The sequence below is a fragment of the Lotus japonicus genome, chromosome 4 (genome assembly GCF_012489685.1).
Source record: "Lotus japonicus ecotype B-129 chromosome 4, LjGifu_v1.2".
In the NCBI taxonomy this organism is placed as follows: Eukaryota; Viridiplantae; Streptophyta; class Magnoliopsida; order Fabales; family Fabaceae; genus Lotus; species Lotus japonicus.
In genome coordinates, this window is record NC_080044.1 from 21748305 (window position 1) to 21769201 (window position 20897).

The 20897-nt window shown below is 33.4% G+C and overlaps 1 long non-coding RNA gene across 1 annotated transcript; it reads right to left on the minus strand.

The window, feature by feature from the left end:
- Positions 1-4206: 4206 nt before the first annotated feature.
- Positions 4207-6093, minus strand: LOC130714298 (uncharacterized). The gene is made up of 2 exons (XR_009011236.1): positions 5517-6093; positions 4207-5121 (listed from the first exon to the last, which is right to left on the minus strand). It is a non-coding gene; the product is annotated as an uncharacterized LOC130714298 (long non-coding RNA).
- Between the last annotated feature and the right edge of the window lie 14804 nt (positions 6094-20897).

Genomic DNA, 20897 nt, shown 5'->3' on the forward strand with positions numbered 1-20897 from the left:
GAGAAAACCTAACATAAATAAAGCTAAGGAATTGTTGGGCTGGGAACCGAAGGTCAAGTTAGAGGACGGTCTTCCTCTTATGGAAGAAGATTTCCGTCTGAGCCTTGGAGTAACCTAAAACAGTTAACTTATTTTATCTCCTCTGGTGTAAATAATTGTGATGTAAAAATCTTCATCTTTGTAGTTATCATACTGAGGAATTGGGGGTGCCATAACTTTGGCTTCTAAGAGTATCACATTATAAAATAATTTGTTCTTGTTTTAAAAAAATCAATTCCAATTCCGCCAAAATGAATATTTGGACTCTGTTAATTTTAAATCAATTGTCACATGTGAATCTTGTTCATAAAGATGATTAAGATCCATTAAGTGAGAAAAGTGAAAGGAAAAGTAATTTTTTAAGTCTCATACATAGTGATGTATGTGGACCCATGAGCATAATGAATAGGGTGGTTTTTTCATTAGGAAATCTTTATTTTCACAATCTATATTCACCTCCACCGAGTGGAAGTAGGTGGAGAATGGAGAAAAATGAGTGATGTGATGTGTAATATGATAGAAAAAGAAGAGAACTATAAGAATAAACATGAGTGAAAATGAGATGAAAGAAAAAATAAAGTGTTAGTATATCAAAACTCGTTTTCATCACTACCTCAAATTTACTAATAACTTTAGTAGAAATGAATGTGCATCTAAAGGAACACAAATCATAATCATTTGAAAAGTTCAAAGAATTTCAGAATGAAGTAGAAAATTAAATTGACAAGAAAATTAAGGTACTTAATCAAATCTTGTATTAAAAAAAAAGGTACTTAATCAAATCAAGGTGAAAGGTAAGCTTGCAGACTTTGGGCTTCGCTAATTGGGCTGTGAGCCTATGACATCAAGAGGCCGCAGACCCCAACTGAAAAAGTCTTTCCGGCTACATGACACACATTATCTTCAAAAAGGCCAATGTCTCAAACAAGAGTAATGTTTAGGCCATTTTCAAATTATTTAACCCAAAAAAAAGGCCATCTCCAAGTAGTTTGTAATTGGACAAAAACAAAAAGAGTGGCCGGTAATAAAGTACCAAGCAACTCCTATTACTTATTAGTTATTAGCGTTGAAGTTCGGCTGTGAAAAAAAGAAGTCCTATATTGAACTGGAAAAACCAAAGTTGAGCAGTATATAAATATATAAGTGTTTAGAGAAAAACGTATTCGGGTGTGAAAAAAAGAAGTCCCATATTGAACTGGAAAAACCAAAGTTGAGCAGTATATAAATATATAAGTGTTTAGAGAAATGCTAATGACACACTCTTTTGAACACACTCTTATACACTTCATGTAATTGATTAATTTTTGCAAAAGTCAACATCCACTATTTTTAATAAGTGAGTCTTGAGTAATGTATTGAGAAGTTAGTGGAGATTAATTATTGTGAAGAGTTATTTGTTTAATGTTAGAGCATCTCCAATGGTAGTATCTAATGTTAAATACATACTCATATGAGTATCTATTACCATTGTAGTACATATTCAATTCCAACATGACAAAAATGAGTGTGTGGGAATAGATACTCTAAACTAGACTTGAAAAGTGAGCTTATATTTATTACAAGCACGTACAATTAATATAATTAGATTAAAATAAAGATAATAATAAAATATACAAATGTAATGTTAATGATGAGATCCACTATAGAAACTTTTAAGAGTTGTTGGGTTGGAGTAAAAAGTTAATAAAGTGGTGTAAATGATGTGACATTATGGGAAATTATAAAAAATGAAGTGTAGATATTCTAGTGAGTATGATGAATGTAGATGCTCTTAGTGCTTATGAAGCAATTAACTAGTGCTGCCTGTGTCATGTGGTGGATTGTACTTATGTTGTATTGTTGGGACTTAGTACATCTTAGCTGGGTATTTTGTTGGGTGTTTTCTTTTTCTCCTGGAAGTGCCGCTTAGTCTTTATAATTTGTGTACTTTTTTTTTTTTAGGTTTTTTCAAGAGGGTTTTCTTATGAAGGTTTTAATGAGACACTTTTTATAAAGACTTGCTTTCAGGAGGTTTTTCCATGGGTTTTGCGTTGCTTTGTTGTCCCTTTTAATTTACTTTAATTTCTATCTTTTGCATTGGGTTGAAGTACTCCTGATACTTCTTTCCAATATATATTTGACTTATAAAAAAAAATTAACTAGACACCAAATAACAAGTCGTGACTCTTTGATAATTGTAAGTTTGTAACCCTCACATTGTGTACGAGTTGTATAGAATAATTAAAGAAATATAGAAGAAATTCAGCTAGTAAGCACTTTCTCTTACTCTAATTTTATGTTAAGTTATGCAATAAATTTTTATGTGTTAATTTCTATTTTCACCTTTAGAATATCACCAACATAAAGAGCATCATTGACTAGATTTTGAAAGTAGACCAATCATAAGGAGTGTGCATGCATGAGCGTGAGTGTAAAAGAGTACTGTGTTGTTATCATTCATTAAGTGTTCAACTACACATGTGAATGAAAAATGCTTTCTTCCATGCAACTGGATCTCAAATGGTTTAGGTATTTTTACCTAATTTACAAGTTATCATTCATTTTACTTTATTTTAACTAGGATTGTACCCGTGCCATGCACGAGGGCACGGGGTCACTAATTTGTATGTGTAAAAAATAATTATAAGTGAAGGATGTAAATTATGTAATTAACATTGTTAATGTGATTCAAGTCGTTAGAAACTTAACCACATAGTAATTTTAAAAGTATCTAAAACTCTTTAAATTTGTTTGTTTTCATTGCGTATCTCTAATAATTATCATCACTTTTATATTATAACAGAATTACGGTTATTGTTAGATTAGATATTACACATTCTTTTCCACGGCTGAAATTTAGCAGGTTATGTATTTTGAGATAGAAACTAATTTCATTTATAAATATTTTTTTAAGAAATAGAATGAATATTGCAACAGAGATAAAACCCACTATCCTTTTTTTTTTTAAGAAATAGAATGAAATAGAAATAGAATGAATATTCCTTCCTCCCCCCTCACCTTATGAACCAAAGATAAAACCCCTCCCCTCTACTGAACCATAAAGACTATAAAGCACACATGAAGAATACAAATTCAAGAGTGCTAGGACATAATAATCTTATGACAAAATCCCACCATCCCAAAAACTGAAACAAACCAATTAGTAAATCATAATCTAAAACAAAGAAACCAAATGAGCATAGTAAATTGAAGAGCGAATTGGTAAGTAGTTTATCCCACATGTGCATCCATAGTAATGAATTAATAAACTAAAAATAAAGTAATTGTTTTTTGACAGCAAAAGATGATATTTATTGATTGAAAAACAAACCTTAGGAACAAACTCTCCAAAGTGAGGTTCATTGTGCCAGGAATACATGAACATGAAAAAACCCCACCAGCAATGCACTATAATCCCACTGTTTGCTAACTCCCCTCAACAATGCACATGTTTAGTCGAACCCGCCAACACATGAATTCCAAACCGACCCAAACATTAAAACAGGACATGCCAGACTAATAAACCTTTTCATGCTAATGCTGGGTAAGCCACGAATAGTTTTTGTCTATTATATAAGAAAAAGAGTAGCAAAAATTGAATTTCTATGCACAAGCTCCTATGTGTAGTGCCAACCATGTTTCTTTAGACTGACATAATCATTTATCTTCTGGATGCTGCATGCTAGTATCTACAACTGGATTTATAGGTTCAGCCGTTCAGGTAAGATAAGTTGTTCAACGAAAGGAGCTAAGTAAAACTGCTTGGCAGAAGAAAAGCAAAGTACAACAAAGAGAGAAGCAGTCCCCATGCTTATCTTTCATTATTCTGATGCTTTATGTTCACTAATTTGCTTACCCTATCAAGTTTCAAAGTCAGGTTGCTAGTTAGACTGCTTTAGAATTCTCATTGGCTAGTTCCTTCCTTATCCTCCACACTTTCACTTACAACGAATAATTGGTAAAAATGAACTTCATTATAGTTAGGGAGACGAAAATAAACCAGGAGGGGGGGTTATGACCCACCATAAATAGGGGATTTATCTGAAGAAAATACATTTACCTGAATTCATTATAATTTAGTTCAAAGTGAAATTGCATTTGGCATATGAATATGAATTTTGTTCAAAGAGAGAACATAGCAGACAATAAACAAAAATCTAATTTCCAAATGACAATGTAATGAAGAGAGAGACAGAAAATCTAATTTTCCTTGGCACTAGCAACAGTTCTCATGTGAAACATGAAAGGATCGAAATTCCTAACATGCCCACCATTTCCTTTCCAGGTTTAAATATCATTCAAGCTTTAGCATACACATATAAACACCCACCTAGTCAGGTACAGTTAAGCATTTTTAACAAAGTATCCCTGATGCTGAAGTAGCAAACGCTAAACAACATGGAATTTCACAGCAAAGAAGTCATAGCAGGTAAAAGTTAAATCATTTCCTATCTTAAAAACAAATGCAAACTACAATGGCAAAAACATGACAGGACAGGGGACAACAAGCAAATTTGCATCTATATGCTTTGTATGAATTGTTTCCATGCTAATAACTATCAAATCCAAATTAAGTTCATCAGCAACATCACCAGCCGTTGGCTTGCTCCCTTCACCTAGCCGCTCTAGCAAGTTGTAGGACATGCCAGACTAATAAACCTTTTCATGCAACCCACCAAGGAGCATTTTCATGCATCATATGTGCAAAACATGGCCCCAGCACAAGATAAAAAATACAAAACACACCAAAATGTAAAAGTAAACTTATGACAAAATCCCACCATCCCAAAAACCCATCAAATAGGGCTATTCCTGCTACAAACTATCCTGCCTAAATCCAAAAACCCCCATCATCATTCCAGACACACCCGCAACAGCAAAAAACCCCACCAGGATCAGAAAACAGCATATACCAGAGCACAGTGCAGCAGCATTTACATTACAGGGTAAAAAAAATCCACCAACCTGATAACCAACTCATACCAGAAACAATGCACAGTGCAGAACCAATACATTGCAGTCTCAGAAAATACAATTCTGCAATCTGAATTTAAGCCCTATCATCGATTCAATAGGCCTTCCAGGTGTCATTATTGGGGGAAACTTCAATGGGAAAAATAAAGCAATTGAAATGTCAATCTTCTCATAGGAAAAACATTTTGTGAAATTAAGCAAAGCATAAGCGAAATGTCTATTATGTTTACAAAATTTAAAATAAATTTAAACGAATCAATTATAACAACAGGCTTTATAGTTTTATTTCCTTCCGATACATGAGTGAAAAATGGTCCCTTGTCATTTTCTACAAAAAAAAATGGTCATAACCAAATGTAGATTAACAAACCAAGCGCATGCATTTTCCCAAATCACAACCCAACGAACAGAGAACAAATTAGGCGGAGATAAACCACGAGTCAATAGTAGGCAGATTGAATACACACCCATGAATTAAAAATGAATACAACAAATGACTATATAAGTGATAAAGATGCATGTACCTCCATATCGAATCTGGGACATAAAATTATTGTGAAGAGTAGCTTAACAAAGCAACTGAAACAAAAGTATCTGGAATTAGGGGAATTGGATGAACAAAGAACAGAACAAACGCACTGGTTGAATTTATAAGCATAAATTTGGGCTTCCATAAAACCAACAAAGCTGTAAAGAAGATTGAGGGGAGGTAGGGTCCTGTAAAGCAACGTGACCAGCTGGTTTTGAGAGCTTGCAGGTAACTACAAAGCATTAACGACACAGCTATAAGGAAGAAAGCATGGAAAATCGAAAGAAGAACGCGTGGAACAGGAATTGCATAGGGTTAGAGCAGCCATCTTTAAGCGAGAATCCTGGAAAGGAAGATACGGGAAGGACGGCACAGAGCTGTGAATATAGCAGAATAGGCATGGAATGAAAGGTTGGGGCTACGACGGAAGAAGCTGGTTGAGAGGAAGCAGCCACTTTTCTCTGTGCAGAGATCCTAAACCTACCTAAGCAGTAACCTACCATTGAAGCCCAAATACGAAATAGGCCCAACAATCAGTCATCTGCATCCAAAAAAAAATGTTGTTCATGAACAGTGCAATTGAATCTTGCATTTTAAGTTAGTAGATGTTGATTATCTATAATGTCTTTTATTCTATATATACTTTTAATTACATATTATACTTTTTTATCTTTTAGTATCTTAGAGATGATACTGAATAAGTCACTAAAAAGTAAAAAATCCCACATTATATTTGTTAAATGCAGGAAAAAGAACCCACATTTGAACCACGACGAGATATTAGCCAAATTGTGGATGAATACCACGTTGCATGAGCCTCAATTTCAATAGAATTTTTAATTTTCTTTATGGCTAGGAAAATATCGTAGTTACTCAAGATGTTTTGGAAAGGTTTAGGTGTCACGTTCAAGTCAACAAGCCAACTAGCAAGTAGGATGAAGTGGGAGAATTGATGGCTATAATTGATACATGAATCTATGACATAAATACAGAAAATCTATTTCAAATCCAAAGTCTCCTCTCATGTGGGGTTTCCCCAGCAACCACCTTTTTAATTGAAAACCAAAAGCTAAACTCATCGACTTGAGCTTTGAATTCTTGTCATTAAAAAATACTTCTATTTATAATTTCTTGAGCTAACCTCCAAATCTGAAATACTAAGTGGGAAGAAGTTGTTTGAAAATAACTATAAAGTAGGATAACATGGATCAATATAATTTGTGGCTTCTCAACAATAAGCTGATGTCATTTGCATAAGTAGTCATAGCTCGATCTACAAAATGTTTATTAAGTCAAACTCAACCTAGCTAGTTGCTTGGACAGCGTAAAATGTAACCAGATGAAACCTCTGTTATATCAATTATTTATCATAAAATATTATGCTAAAATAATTTAAATTTACTTAATAGTTTAAGCTGGTTTTATGTTTGATTTCTTGTCATTTATGTGTTTGTTTTTATTTTTTCTTAGGTTTCGTGTCTCATCTTATGGCGCTCTGGTTGGTTTTGGCTGTTGGACCGATCTTTTGTTTTGCCTGACAGAGTTAGACCTCTGTTTTGTGGGTGTCGTGCGGTTGATAGGATTAGATCATGTCGCTGTTTTTTCAACTTCAACTGGGGGTCGACTTTTCTGGTTGTGCAGACGTTAGGGTTTTAATCTGGATTAAAAGTATCTTATGAGTTGTTTTTAGAGGTTTTTGAGAGGTTTTCGCTATAGCTGCTGAGCTTTTACTAGCTTTTTATTGGCTAAATTGCTGTACCTATATATATTGAGAGAAGTTATTTCTCAACTTTTCTATTAATATACATCTTTCATTTTCAGAAAAAAATAGTTTAAACTGACTTTTTAGTTTAATTTATACGGAACCTATAATATTGTTTAAATTCAAGACAGCATAAAAACCTAAAGGTTTTATATGTTTTATTATTAATATTGTTAGAAGTCCCACATTGGCCAGAGATGTGGCCAAACAAATGCTTATAAAGGGTAGAACAAACCTTAACTCTTGAGCTAGCTTTTGTGTTGAGTTAGGCCTACCTAATTCTAATATGGTATTAGAGTTGGTCTGATCCAAGCCATGACTTCTGCTTCCAAAAAAAAAAATCCGGAAAAAAAAAGTAAAAAAAATATATTGAAAAAAAAGAAGCAAAAATGGCAGTCTCTTTTGCGCAAGTCAAGACCTCAGACTCAGACGAAGGAGCACAAGTCCAAGGAACTCCGATGTTCCCGCTAGAGTACTAGCCCAGACAAAGAAAGTCGAAAGGCAGACTCAGACGAAGGAGCACAAGTCCGACGACAACTGATGTTCCCGCTGGAGTGCAAGCAACATGCAAAAAAAAAAAAATGAATGGAGTCCCAATTGAGGGGGAGTAATAGAGATAATAAAGTGTGACTCAAAGAAGTCACACATTGCCAAGATTAGCAAGTGCACAAGTGCATATATAATAAAGAACACACACTCATTGCCTTAAGCCTAAGGTTTTGTGGTGTTGTGTGGTTCTAACTTAGGATTTCTAACATGGTATCAGAGCCTATCGTAGGTCCATTTGTTGTGGAGACCTCCCGGATTTGGGCCACCCTTTGATGTTAATTCACGTTCCAGATGTCTAGCCCTAGACGTGAGGGAGTGTGTTAGAAGTCTCACATTGACCAGAGATGTGGCCAAACAAATGCTTATAAAGGGTAGAACAAACCTTAACTCTTGAGCTAACTTTTGTGTTGAGTTAGGCCTACCTAATTCTAATAAATATTATCGTCAAGGCGTATTCAGGTCGTTGGAAGACTAATATAAAATATGAAAAAATCTGCAACATCTTTAAGAACCATGACTAAGAGTATTAGAAAAAATAAATTCAAATTATTGAGAGACTATATGACCCTTCCAGCCCTCTTAGATACTACTACCTCCGTTCTTATTTAACTGTTATGAGAGAGAAGAAACACATATATTAAGGAGTGCAATTAATTTTATTAATTTTCAGAAAAGTATTATTTGTTTTCCTATTTCACCCTTTAGAATATATTTTATCTTTCCTCATTTATTGTTTCTGTCAGGGCATTTCTTAGAAAAATATCATTTAATACTCTTTTGAAATTCTAAGTGGACAAATATATATGAACAATTTTTTTTTCTTCAAAGTGGACGATTAATAAGAAATAGAGGTAGTATAATTATCATGAATATATATATATATATATATATATAGTTAATGCTCTTTTAAAAGTTAAAAAATAACATATAAATAGAAAAAAAAACTCTTAAAATTGTGATAGATAAAAAGAAATAGAGAAAAGATACAATTTAAACAGTTATGAATTTTCACGTAATAATTTAAAGTTTTAGCAATCATGAAAATTAAATTAAGAATATGTTTTGCAAGTGGATCGATTTATTATAGCAACCCTAGCTAGCCTAGTCAGCAACTAATCCATATTTATTTAATCAGCAACTAAGTGTCAAAGAGTGCTGCATGCCATGCCAATTAATTAAACCATTTAATTGTGTGTTGACAACTCTTTAACAGCAATTAACTATTATGTAGAAGTATATGAAATATACCCCATCATGCATATGCGTGATCAAACGAAAGAAAAAAAGTGATTAATACTATTTTATTAGGGCATCATTATTCATTAGCAGCTAATTGTTACAATTATTTATAAAAGCACTTGCAAACACCTGATTTTAGGATGCCTTACTGCTGGCAGACTTTGAATAAATAAAATTCGGATTGCTTGTCCCCTGTGCCAATAAAATCAGTAGATTAATTATATCCACCACAGTGCAATACCAATACGTATAGTACAAATCTAATATAATAATATATAGTTTGGGAGTCATTAAAAGCTTATGTACGGTGTCAGCAATCTACAGCTTCCACAATTATAGGGACATGTGGCAAGCTATTAAAATTCATGAAATATTAAATAGTCAAGCTTCATAATATTCATCTAATAAACCTATACTATTTGAAATTTGAAATTCAAAATATAAAAGAAAAGAAAAAACAAACGTAACAACCAGCTAACTTCTCTAAAAAAAAAAAACAACCAGCTAACATAAAAATCTGATACACCTATTATTCTTAAAAGTTTTGGGAAACAAAATTGGCAATGCATCTGGTCATTTATTCATCCATCTTCAACTCATAAAAAAGAGGCAAATTCAAAATACAAAATTTAAAATATTTTTTTAAAAAAACATTTATTATAAAAAGACCAATATCACAATATCATAGGCTTCAGAATTCACGTTCTCCATCTCACAAATCCTCACACAACTTTCTCTACTTCACCCTTCTTCCTCTCAACCATGACAAACCTTATGGATCATCATGTATATTTACAAACTTCAACACGTCACTCATGTCGTATGAACTTCCAAGAAAAAACTACAGCTAATATGATTACAGAAACAAACATTCCCATGTTTGGATTCTCATTCGTTTCATATTCCGATTTGATCAACCTAGGCATTGATACATCTTTTCTGGTTGGTAAGTACATCTTTTTTGGTTCGTATTTCCTTCTGTTTCCATTTTATCTTTAAAAAAACTAACTCCTTTTTTTAAAAATATACCTATTGTGATTTCATATTTTTTTTCATTTATATAATCATTTTTTCAATATTTAAATTCAAACAAATAACAAACTTTTTTTTTATTAAACATACGGGAATCTCTTTTTTTCATTTGCATAATCTTTTTTTTTTAATTTGAATTAAAAGAACTATTTTTTAAGACTAATAAACGAAATAATTTTTTTAACATTTACTACTCCATCTTTTCCATCATTTACTGACTTGATTTTTTTTCCAATAATTAAACAAATTGTTTGCCAATGTAATTGGATATTGAGATTCTCAATATAGATCTGTTGATTGATGGGTAAATATTTGGTTCACCAATCAATTATTTATATTCTTAAATTCATCAATCTGGTATGTGTAGATGAGATTAATAATATTTTGTTTTACATTAATAACTTCAACTTTAACCTTATTCCTTATTCGTTCCACCATTGTGGAAAGGTTGTTGGATCACTATCAAGCATTGAAGCAACTCCTAATAACACTTATGATCTGAACAATTCTTCAATGGTATTCTACATAGATTTTTAAATTTAATTGTTATTATTTAGTGAATGGATAATTTATTTTAAATATGTATGTGAATAAAAAAAATATTTATTTAAATTAAAAAGCTTCTAATCAATCCTTTTACCTTTTTCATAGGAATTTAAAGGTAAAGCCATTGGATCGCTTTCTGAAATTAATAATTCTTCTAAGAATACTTCTATGATGATCAATACCCCAAAGGTATTAAACAAAGTTTGTGCTTTCATTCTTAACTACATATAAACTAAACTATGGTATATTAACAATCACTTGCATGTCAATTTTATCATTGCAGAACTTGCTCTCGGAGTTCACGGCTGCCAGTGATGACAACGATGTTATACAGACAGGTGATCAAGTTACCACATCTAAGAGGAAAGTTGAAATTGAAGCTAACCTTGTGGCGGATGGATCTTCCGTTAATTGTTTGAAGAAAGTTATCAAAGTGGAGAAGGACTAATTTTGTTTTTCAATTCCAATCATTCCATTTCATTTTGGGAGTTCTGGAATTATTTAGATGCTTATTTTAATTTTTCCTTTTTTTATGTTTCCTTGAATTTTCGTTAATCAAAAAATTGATATTTTGTTGTTATTTCATATCTATGGTGATTATTAATGAATGCTTGAAAAAATTGATATCTTCCTTTTGCTGCGTACGTAAAAACTAAAAACCATGTGAGAGAGTAAATATTTGATAGAAGGGGAGAGTAAATGAAACAAAAAATAAGTTACGTAAGGTATATAAATTTTTTTTACAAATGAAGTTATATAATTGATAGTGGAAGATTTGGAAATACTCCATAAATAAAATAAAATAGAATTTAATAATCAACTATTCGTTAACCAAAAAAAAAAAATTAAGATATTTCAATTCCATTTTGATACAGTTATAGAAATACCAAAATGGTAGTATAATTTAAAGTTTTAAACATTTTATATTATTGTACATTGAATGTGGTCTATCTGGAGTGTGATAAGTTTCAAATGATATGTTTTTTGTAGTAGAACATTCACATCCCTCAAGGTTTCTTTGAATAACACTTTAACCCATTCTCATCTAAAATCTACACATCACCCCACTTAGTCTCCCATATAGACCTCATCCAAAAAAATCTCATACCAAAAAGATATTAACTAAATATTTCATTTAACTAAAAATTATTTAATTATATTGTTCAAAATATAAAAACAATCTAGAGCAACAAGATCAATATATCCAAAAGCATGTAGATTAAAAATAGAGCAAATTTCAACAAAAAAAAAAACAAAAAATAGAGTAGGTTTTCTTTCTTCCAATGCGTGCACCTGGTCACAAATGATGAAAGTGACAATTGAAATTTTCAAAATAAATAAATTTAAAATTTTGTTGTACGTTTTACTATTTTTTTTTGAAATAGTTATTCTTTTTACTAGATTAACTACCCCCTTTTATCCCCGTAGTATAGCTCAAGTGGTAGGAGCTAGGGAGACATATGGGTTGGGTAGGGTTAGGTTTAGGGATCGATTCCTGGTGGGTGTAATTTATCTTTCCCATGTATCAAAAAAGATTAGCTACCCACTTTAGTTTGCCGCCCCATTAAGTTAAATAACAATTTTCAATTTTCAATTTTTGTAAAGAAACTTTTTGAACGTGAATTTTTCTAGATAAACTTAAATTTCAAACGATTAAAACTTAAAAGTCACTATAAATTTAACCCCACCATATGTGAGGGTTATCATACTTCCAAAAGTATGTGAGGTTTATTAGTATTTTCTTCTTCATTAACAATCACAAAATCCATATCTGAATCCGATACAAAATGAAGATACAGAGTATGTGAATGCTATCAAAGAGGCTACCGAGATTGGCGCATCAGAAAATGAACTAAGAAGGCTATTTGCCTCAATATTGATGACAAATACTTTGATCAGACCAGACACTGTATGAGAAAGTACTTGGAAGTTGTTAGCTGAAGGCATTGAATACTCATTACCCGTATCCCTTGACATACCAAGTGTCTTGCTAAACATATATCAAAAATTCATCCCAATGCACATTGTAATATGAATAATACTTATTCTTTTTTTTTTTGACAGTCTTATACTTATTTTTGCAGATTTGAAAATTAAAGAAACTGACTTGAGAAAATTATGTCTTATAAAAACTGACCACATTTTGAAGTCTTTAGCAGATTTTACAGGCTTCTCAAATGTTGACTTATCTGGGGTTGTACACTATTAAGAAAGCCGACCTTGAATGAGGATGAAGAAGTGTAAAACGTGATGAAAGTCATTAATCTTGCGTGGTTGGTTACATTATAAAATTTAGTGGCGGGTGTGAGTGTTGGATGTGACAATTTAGAATTACTTTTCTCTATTTTTATGTTTTATTTTTAATATATACTCATTTGAGAGTTGTTCTCATAACTCTATATTATAAGTGATAATTTAGCATAAATTTTTTTTTACAATAAAAACCAAAGAAATTTCCTTAAAATCTCTATTTTTAATTCCACCAACTAACAACTATGCAATTAATTAGGAAAAGTCAAACGGTATCTCTTCATGATAAACAATACAATATTTTGCCATGGGTCTGTACCAAAAAAATTTGGGCATGGGTCACGAAAGAAGATTAGACAAAAATATAACACGCTAAAAGATAACATGAAAAGTATATAATTCAAAAGAACATTAAAAAATATAACATGCTAAAAGATAACATGGAAAGTATTGGATATGGTAAGTGATAATTATACAATTACAAAGATAACAAATTTTTTTTTGACAAAATTACAAAGATAACATGATAAATAGATAACATGGAAAGTATACAATTCAAAAGAAATTTCAAATTAAAGTAAAAGATAACATAGAGATTATGGCTTGACTGACGGATGTAATTTTTATGGTGTCTCATTCTTTGCAGGTAGAAACTTATGAAAAAGAAAAGGAAAACGTGTCACTTCATCAAATGCATTTTTACATTGCTATTATTTATTTTGTAATAAATTTCCCAATTTAAGTTATTTTCACATTTTTAAGGATCTTTCCGAATCTATTTGTTATGTAATTTGGTTCATTGTACCTCTAATTAAAACACTATTTCAGATGTGGGTCATTTTAGTATTCTAAGTTATGTCAATTTGGATGAAATTTATCTTATATTTTATTAATTTGTTTTTAACTCATGGTGATCAACGAATGGAAGATTATACCTATGAATATAATCCATATTATTCTTTTTTTTTTCCATATTATTCTCCATGCGACGCACGGGTTCGGATCCTAGTTAGGTACTTGAATGTGTACGTCGAATTAAATGAAAACGAGACACGTGTATGAAGTGGGCATATTTGAAAGTTTGTTCTCCAGGGAAAGATCAATGAAATGTCCCGAAAATTCTACCAGTTGAATGGTGTAAATGACACCAGTCTGAAGAACACCTATGTCAGTTCTCTTCCTGATGAACTGCAAGAAAAAATGCGGAGATTACTTCAGACTATGAACAAAGAAGTCACACAGATGACTGAGAGAAACTATCAGGTCAGCATCGCTCGGTACAGGTGGACATGAATAATATATATACACCATGGAAGAAAAAGACGTACTCATACATACCCGTTTCAACCCACGTAGATACTAATTAAGTGGATTTTAAATGAATTTGATAATATTTGTGAATATTTATGATTACTTGTTCACATATATTCATTAAAATAATAAAATACTAAAAATAGTTTTTTTTAAGTAATTAAAAATAAATTTAGGATAAACAAAATCACATTTTATATAACAATATAAAATCAGAAAGTATTTTTAGTGCTAAAGTTCAACTAAATCATCCCAAGTATTTATGCAGATTGGTGGTCTCCTTGTCGATCTTCTCTTCTCGGCTAGCTCTTGTTCTTGATGGAGGTGCTGGATCGTAGGAGATTATATCATACAAAATATTTGGGATGATTTAGTTCCAAGTGAAGTGTACTCTTTATGGTGTAGTGTGATAAATTTATTTGAAGGTGCAATGAAAACTATGATTGACGGTTAAGATAATGAAAACTATTATCCATATGTAGACGATGAAGGCTGAAGACTCCTGCAATTAATGTGGGGATTATTTTTTTCTACCTAAGTAAAAAAATGATACCTTCAAAGCATTCTCAACCTTTTGCAAGAGAGTACAAAATGAGAACGACTACTACATTGCAACGATCAGAAGTGATAAAGGAGGATAATTCCTAAACAAAGACTTTGAAGACTTATGTGATCAAAATGACATTTTTCATCAAGTGTCAGCTCCAAGAACTCCTCAACAAAATGGAGTAGCTGAAAAGAAGAACACATCCCTTCAAGAAATGGCAAGGATCATGCGAAATGAAACTTCATACATATATACTTCTTGGCAGAAATTGTTCACACAACATGCTATGTTCAAAATAAAATACTTGAGACCCTTCTAAAGAAGACTCCCTATGAACTTTAGAAAGGAAGGAGACATGGCATTTCCTATTCTCATCCCTTTGGATGTCTGTGCTTTATCCTCAACACAAAGGAAAATCTTGGTAAATTTGATTCTAAATCAGACAAAGTTATATTTCTTGGCTACTAACAGTGATCTAGCAAGTCTTGAAGAAGATTTTGCATATATTAATCTAAATGAGCATCTTGGTGGCCCTTCATCCAACAAACCACCATCGTCTGACAAATCATCATCGTCCAACAAGAAACATAGTCTTCTCAACATGGATAGTCCACACCACACCCATCGCCTGAGGGACCATTGTCAAAAAAAGTTACTTTGGATGATGGAACAAAACTTGTACAAGACTAGAGATACAAAACCAATCATCTACTAGAGAAAATAATAGGAAAAGTGTCAGATCGAGTAAGAACTAGATCATCTTTCAGAGAAGAAAATGTTTATGGTCTAATATCAGAAATTGAGCCTAAAGACATATCTCAAGCCTTACAAGACGATGGTTGGATTCAAGCCATGCAAGAAGAACTCAACCAATTCAAAAGAAGTCAAGTCTGGACCCTAGTGTCCACACCTCATGGAAAATCAATCATTGGCACCAAATGGTTTTTCTAAACTAGGTAGATGAAGATGGTAAAGTTACAAGAAATAAATCAAGTATTGTCTGAAGATAGTATCGTCTACTGATTTTGACTAGTCAACAAAAGACCTAACATCCATACCCTTTGAGAAAATAAGTATGGTCTGTCGAAGAAGCTTAAGTTCAAAGTTAAAGATGAAGTAGCTAGAAGACCTAAAGTACATCACGTGAGCTACAAAAGGCTATTTGAGAAAACTAAAGGGAAAGTATAAAGTTGTCTTACATGTCACATCAGACAACTATATACCAACTTCAAATTTCACTTAAAGAGGAAAATCCACTGCACAAAACCTCTACCTACCTTTTGAATCACCTTTTCGAAAAATAACTCTGACTCAAAGTACTTCAACAATAAAAATCATTAAATGCAAAGTAGATGATCGTTTGTAATATAGATGCCATGGATGGTGAACTAATGGAAGGCAATAGACGATGAAATGTCTCTTGACCTAAAGTAAGAGTATAAAATGAAGACTTGAAAATATGAAGAAATAACAAACATTTTCATATTTGGAAAGTGAGAAAAAACTCAAATACTTGAGAACTCTTTTATCCAACAACTTCAGAGAACCTACACATTAAACCCTTCTATGAAATACTCTTGATATACATATTAAAAGAGTAGTTAGATCTTAAACTTTGTACATCCCTCTTTGTGAAGAGATTCAAGTAGAAGAAAAATCCCTTCTTGGATTTAGGAGAAGTCCTTGATAATATTTGTTTAAGGAGAAGTCCTTGAGATAGCTTGTGAGGAGAAGTCTTGTAGAATACTTGTGAAAGAGAAGTCCTTGATACCTGTTTGGCTTAGTGGAGAATCTTGGAGGATATCAAGGCCTGGACGTAGCCCACTAATTTAGGATGAACCAGGATAAATCTCTTGTGTAGTTTAATTGCTTCAAGTTCTTAACCTCTTTTATTTTATCCGCTGCATTCATTCTCTCTTGTGAAAAAGCTTTAAGAATTAATATTTTCTTTTAAAATGTTTAAATATGCTGGAGGTCCTTGAAATTGTATGGGGATTAAAATAAGTCCCTGGAATTTTTTTCATGAAATGTAATCCCTGGAAATTTCTTTTTATTCAAAGTTGGTCCCTAGCCGTGTTTCAGGCTTATGTGGCTCATATTTTACACAGTCTTCAATTCCACGTGTATTTATTCTTTTTTCATTTATTCCAAGTGTGTTAATTTTGAAATAAACCAATTATTTTAATTAACACATTAAAATTTAATTTAATTAGAAACACAAAAATAAAAAATTTGCCATATATGGTTCAACAACAAACAAGAAAACTCAAAAATCATGCCCCAGAAAACCCAAAAACTAGAACCCATCACCCAAATCCAAACTCCACCCCAATCCCCCAACTCCACCAGCCACCGAAGCCCACCCTCCACCCCCACAGCCATCTGCAACCCCACCAACAACCATGGCCAAAAAATTCATGGGATAAACACAATTGTCTAACCATCACAACAACAAACAATTTTCTAACTTTCATTTTCTTCTTCCCTAATCAAATTCGTGAAAGCCCTGACCCTAGCATCAGTGGAACCCTAAATCCCAAATTCTTCGATCTGAGAGAGAGAAACCAAATGCAGATCTGAAGTGAGAGAGAAAGAGAGGCATGGAGCAATGGCCCCCTTATGCACCCAAGCTGAAGAATTAGAGAAGAGAACATATATATCAAGCCACCACAGAGTCGATTCTGAAGCACCCATCTCGTCGTTCTACGTTGTCACCTCTGCGTCCAAAGCCGCCATGCTTGGGCTTGCGATGACCATCTGAAGTCGCCAGGGAGTCGATTCCCTAGTCGATGTCACCTCGTTCTCTTTCTCTCCCTCAAGTGCGGATAGGGTTTTATGTGAAGGGAGAAAGAAGAGGTAGTAGGTGGCTGGCTGGTTAGGGGAAAAGAGGAAGAAGGTTGACGGCTAGGGTTTTGGAGGAAGAAGATGGTGAAGAGAGGAAAGAGTTGAGGGTGGTGACTGGGGTTTCTGGATTATTTTTTACTTCTGTGCACGTTCCAGTGAGGGTGAAGAAGATTATGGAGTTCTGTAAAAATGATGATGAAGATTCTTTCCCTCTTATCCTAAACCCTAATATGTGTTAATTAAAATAAATTAAATAAATTGGTTTATTTAATAATTAACACACTTGGAATAAAAGAAAAAGGAATAAATACATGTGGAATTGATGACTGTGTAAAAATTGAGTCACATAAGCGTGAAATATGGGTAGGGACCAACTTTGATTAAAAAAAAATTCCAGGGATTACATTTCATGAAAAAAAAATTTCGACTTATTTTAATTCCCCATACAATTTCAGAGACCTCCAACATATTTAAACCTTTTAAAAATACTGTTCATACCTCAACTTTCTTGTGTCTCTATTTCTCAATTTTTTATAAACCGCCACAACCTTTTTTTTAGTGCACATAGAAGTTTGGAAAAAGTAAAAACTTTGGTAAACGTAGTCTTTGAACCAAGGAAGTGGTATACACCACAAAAAATGCTAATATGCTTCAAATTATTTTAATTTGGGGTAGGGAAAGCATTTGATATGTCATTTTACTGTTGACTCCAATCCACATTTCCACATAGATAGTTTAAATAATATGTATGGAAACATTGACTTAATGCATGCATGCTACTACTTATTGCTATCATTGAAATGCCAATTGTATGGCAGGAATTGAAGATCGAAGATGCCCAAAAGGGAAATACCCAATCATAAGAGACTTTCCTTTGAAGACAAATAAAGCAGGGCTTGTCCTCATCTTGGATGCTAGTCTATTCAAATGGAAGCAAGTTCTGCAATAATTATATGGGTTTGACCACTGGTTTTAATTGATAAAGTGGTTTTCCATACCACAATTTTATCAAATTATATTACTCTTCTGGTTTGTTTAGCCCATAGATTAATTCATAGTATTGGTGTCGATTACAGCTCATTAGTTTCAGGCATATAACCAACACCATCATTTTATTTAACATAAAAAAGATTTTACAAAAAACACCATCAAATATTCCACATATAAGCATTATTTAATTATTATGAAATAATGAAACTCTATGATTCTCAACCAAGTGAATCAATATAGTATTTTAATACTTCGTTGGTTAATTATGTAGTTAAGAGTCTAATTCCAACTAAAAAAGCTCTTGAGAATGAAAAAAACAACTTAACCAACCCACTATTCTTAATGTGACTGTGGAACAAAACATCAGCCTCACAATCGCCAATGAGATATTTGCTTAAGAAGATAATAAATAAATACCGTAAGGTTCTTACGTACCCTCTCTCTCACACACGCATCCGCACACTCAAAATAGTGTTGGAATAAGAAACTATGGTGAAAGAAGATTCCAGTCAAAATTGTTTGATTTTGCTTTGCATCGGGTCAATTAATACATTGTCTACCTGGACTGTCTAGTGTAGCTAGGTGGTGATACTAAATTGATACAGAGTTACAGACTCCACATCTTCTTTCTTTACTTGTTTTCTTTTTGTCTATTGCTGAAGGATAGATGTATTTATATCATGAATTGACAAATAGTCCTTTTCAATATTCCGCTCCGCGGGTTGCACATAGAGTCACACACGCATGACTTCTCACTCACTCAGTTCTTTGCAAGTGGGTTTAATTTATTTAGAGGGATGAGTTGCATTTCCTCTTCCTCATCCTCATCCTCTGGCTAGTGGTGGGGGTAACATCAGCAGTTGGTTTAAGTACATGGTCTAATATTTCTACCTGTTTCACAACTAAAAACTGTTGGTGAAAAAAAAAAAGACTTTGTAACACCCCGATTTCCAGGTGTCACTTTAGTAACCAAAAATAAACCTTCGCGGGAAAAACAGGTAATAAATTTTTTTTTGATTGATTCCTTTGTAAATAAAGCGAAAAGGAAATAAAGTCATAACCCAACCACTAAACTTACCAATATACATCAAATATAAACATGTACAGCCTCAGCTGCACTTCCACGTCACGCACACTTGCAGTGACTCCAAAGTAGTGTGCCCGTAGGCAAATATGTACAAAACCAGAAGTGTGAGTGAGAAAAAGTATAATTACAAACCACTAGGAGAAAGTCGGCCTCAAAATGGCCTAAGCAAAGACCCCTATGGTCCGACTGACTCACTGTGATCCCTCCGTAAGAGAACCACACAAAAAGCCATGCATCGGGAACCTACCCTGTCCCAAAAGCAAAACGAATCAGAGCTATTACAGTAACAACCAACTCCAAAAGACTCTAACCACCCATACCCCACACTACTATCATCGACCCTCCCTCGATCAGGCATGAAGTCCGGGTCCTCGTCGAAAGCTTCAGTAATAGTCGTTCCGCTCCGGGTCTTTCCCGCACAACGAATCATCACGAACCGGCTGACAGACGCCTGGCAGCAGGCCGACCGCCCAAACACAAACATACAAACAAAGCCAAGGCGCTAGGGTCAACTTACAGAATACAATAGATATACAATCAACTTGTGATAAAGGGGATATATACATATGTTGTATATATATACATATAAGTTATGTATTGCCTACTCTAAGGTATATACATAGCATGTTCTCGAATCTCCTACACAGTTCAATCGTTAATACCTAACGATGTTCATCAACATCAAATCATCATAATCTCAACATATGAAGTTAGGTGATAAGGTTAGTCAAACATTGTATCGTCCTCCCAACACACACGTATCCAACTAAACTAATGTTCCCTGTCGTTGCCCTAGGGTAAACGACGATGAAATCTCACGCTTCCATGAAGTCTCACGCTTCAATGGGGTCTTACGCTTTCACGAAGTCTCACGCTTCAGTGAAATCTCACACATTCACGAAGTCTCACGCTTCAGTGAAGTTTCGCACTTCAATGGGGTCTTACGCTTTCACGAAGTCTCACGCTTCAGTGAAATCTCACACATTCACGAAGTCTCACGCTTCAGTGAAGTTTCGCGCCTTCACGAAGTCTCACGCTTCAGTGAAGTTGCACGCCTCCGCAAAGTCTCCCGCTTCAGCGAAGGTTCCCGTCTCCACGAGGTCTCCCGCCTCAGTGAAGTTTCTGCTTTCACGAAGTCTCACGCCTCAGTGAAGCTTACTCACTTTCACGAAGTCTCACGCTTCAGTGAAGTTCCATGCTTTCACGAAGTCTCACGCCT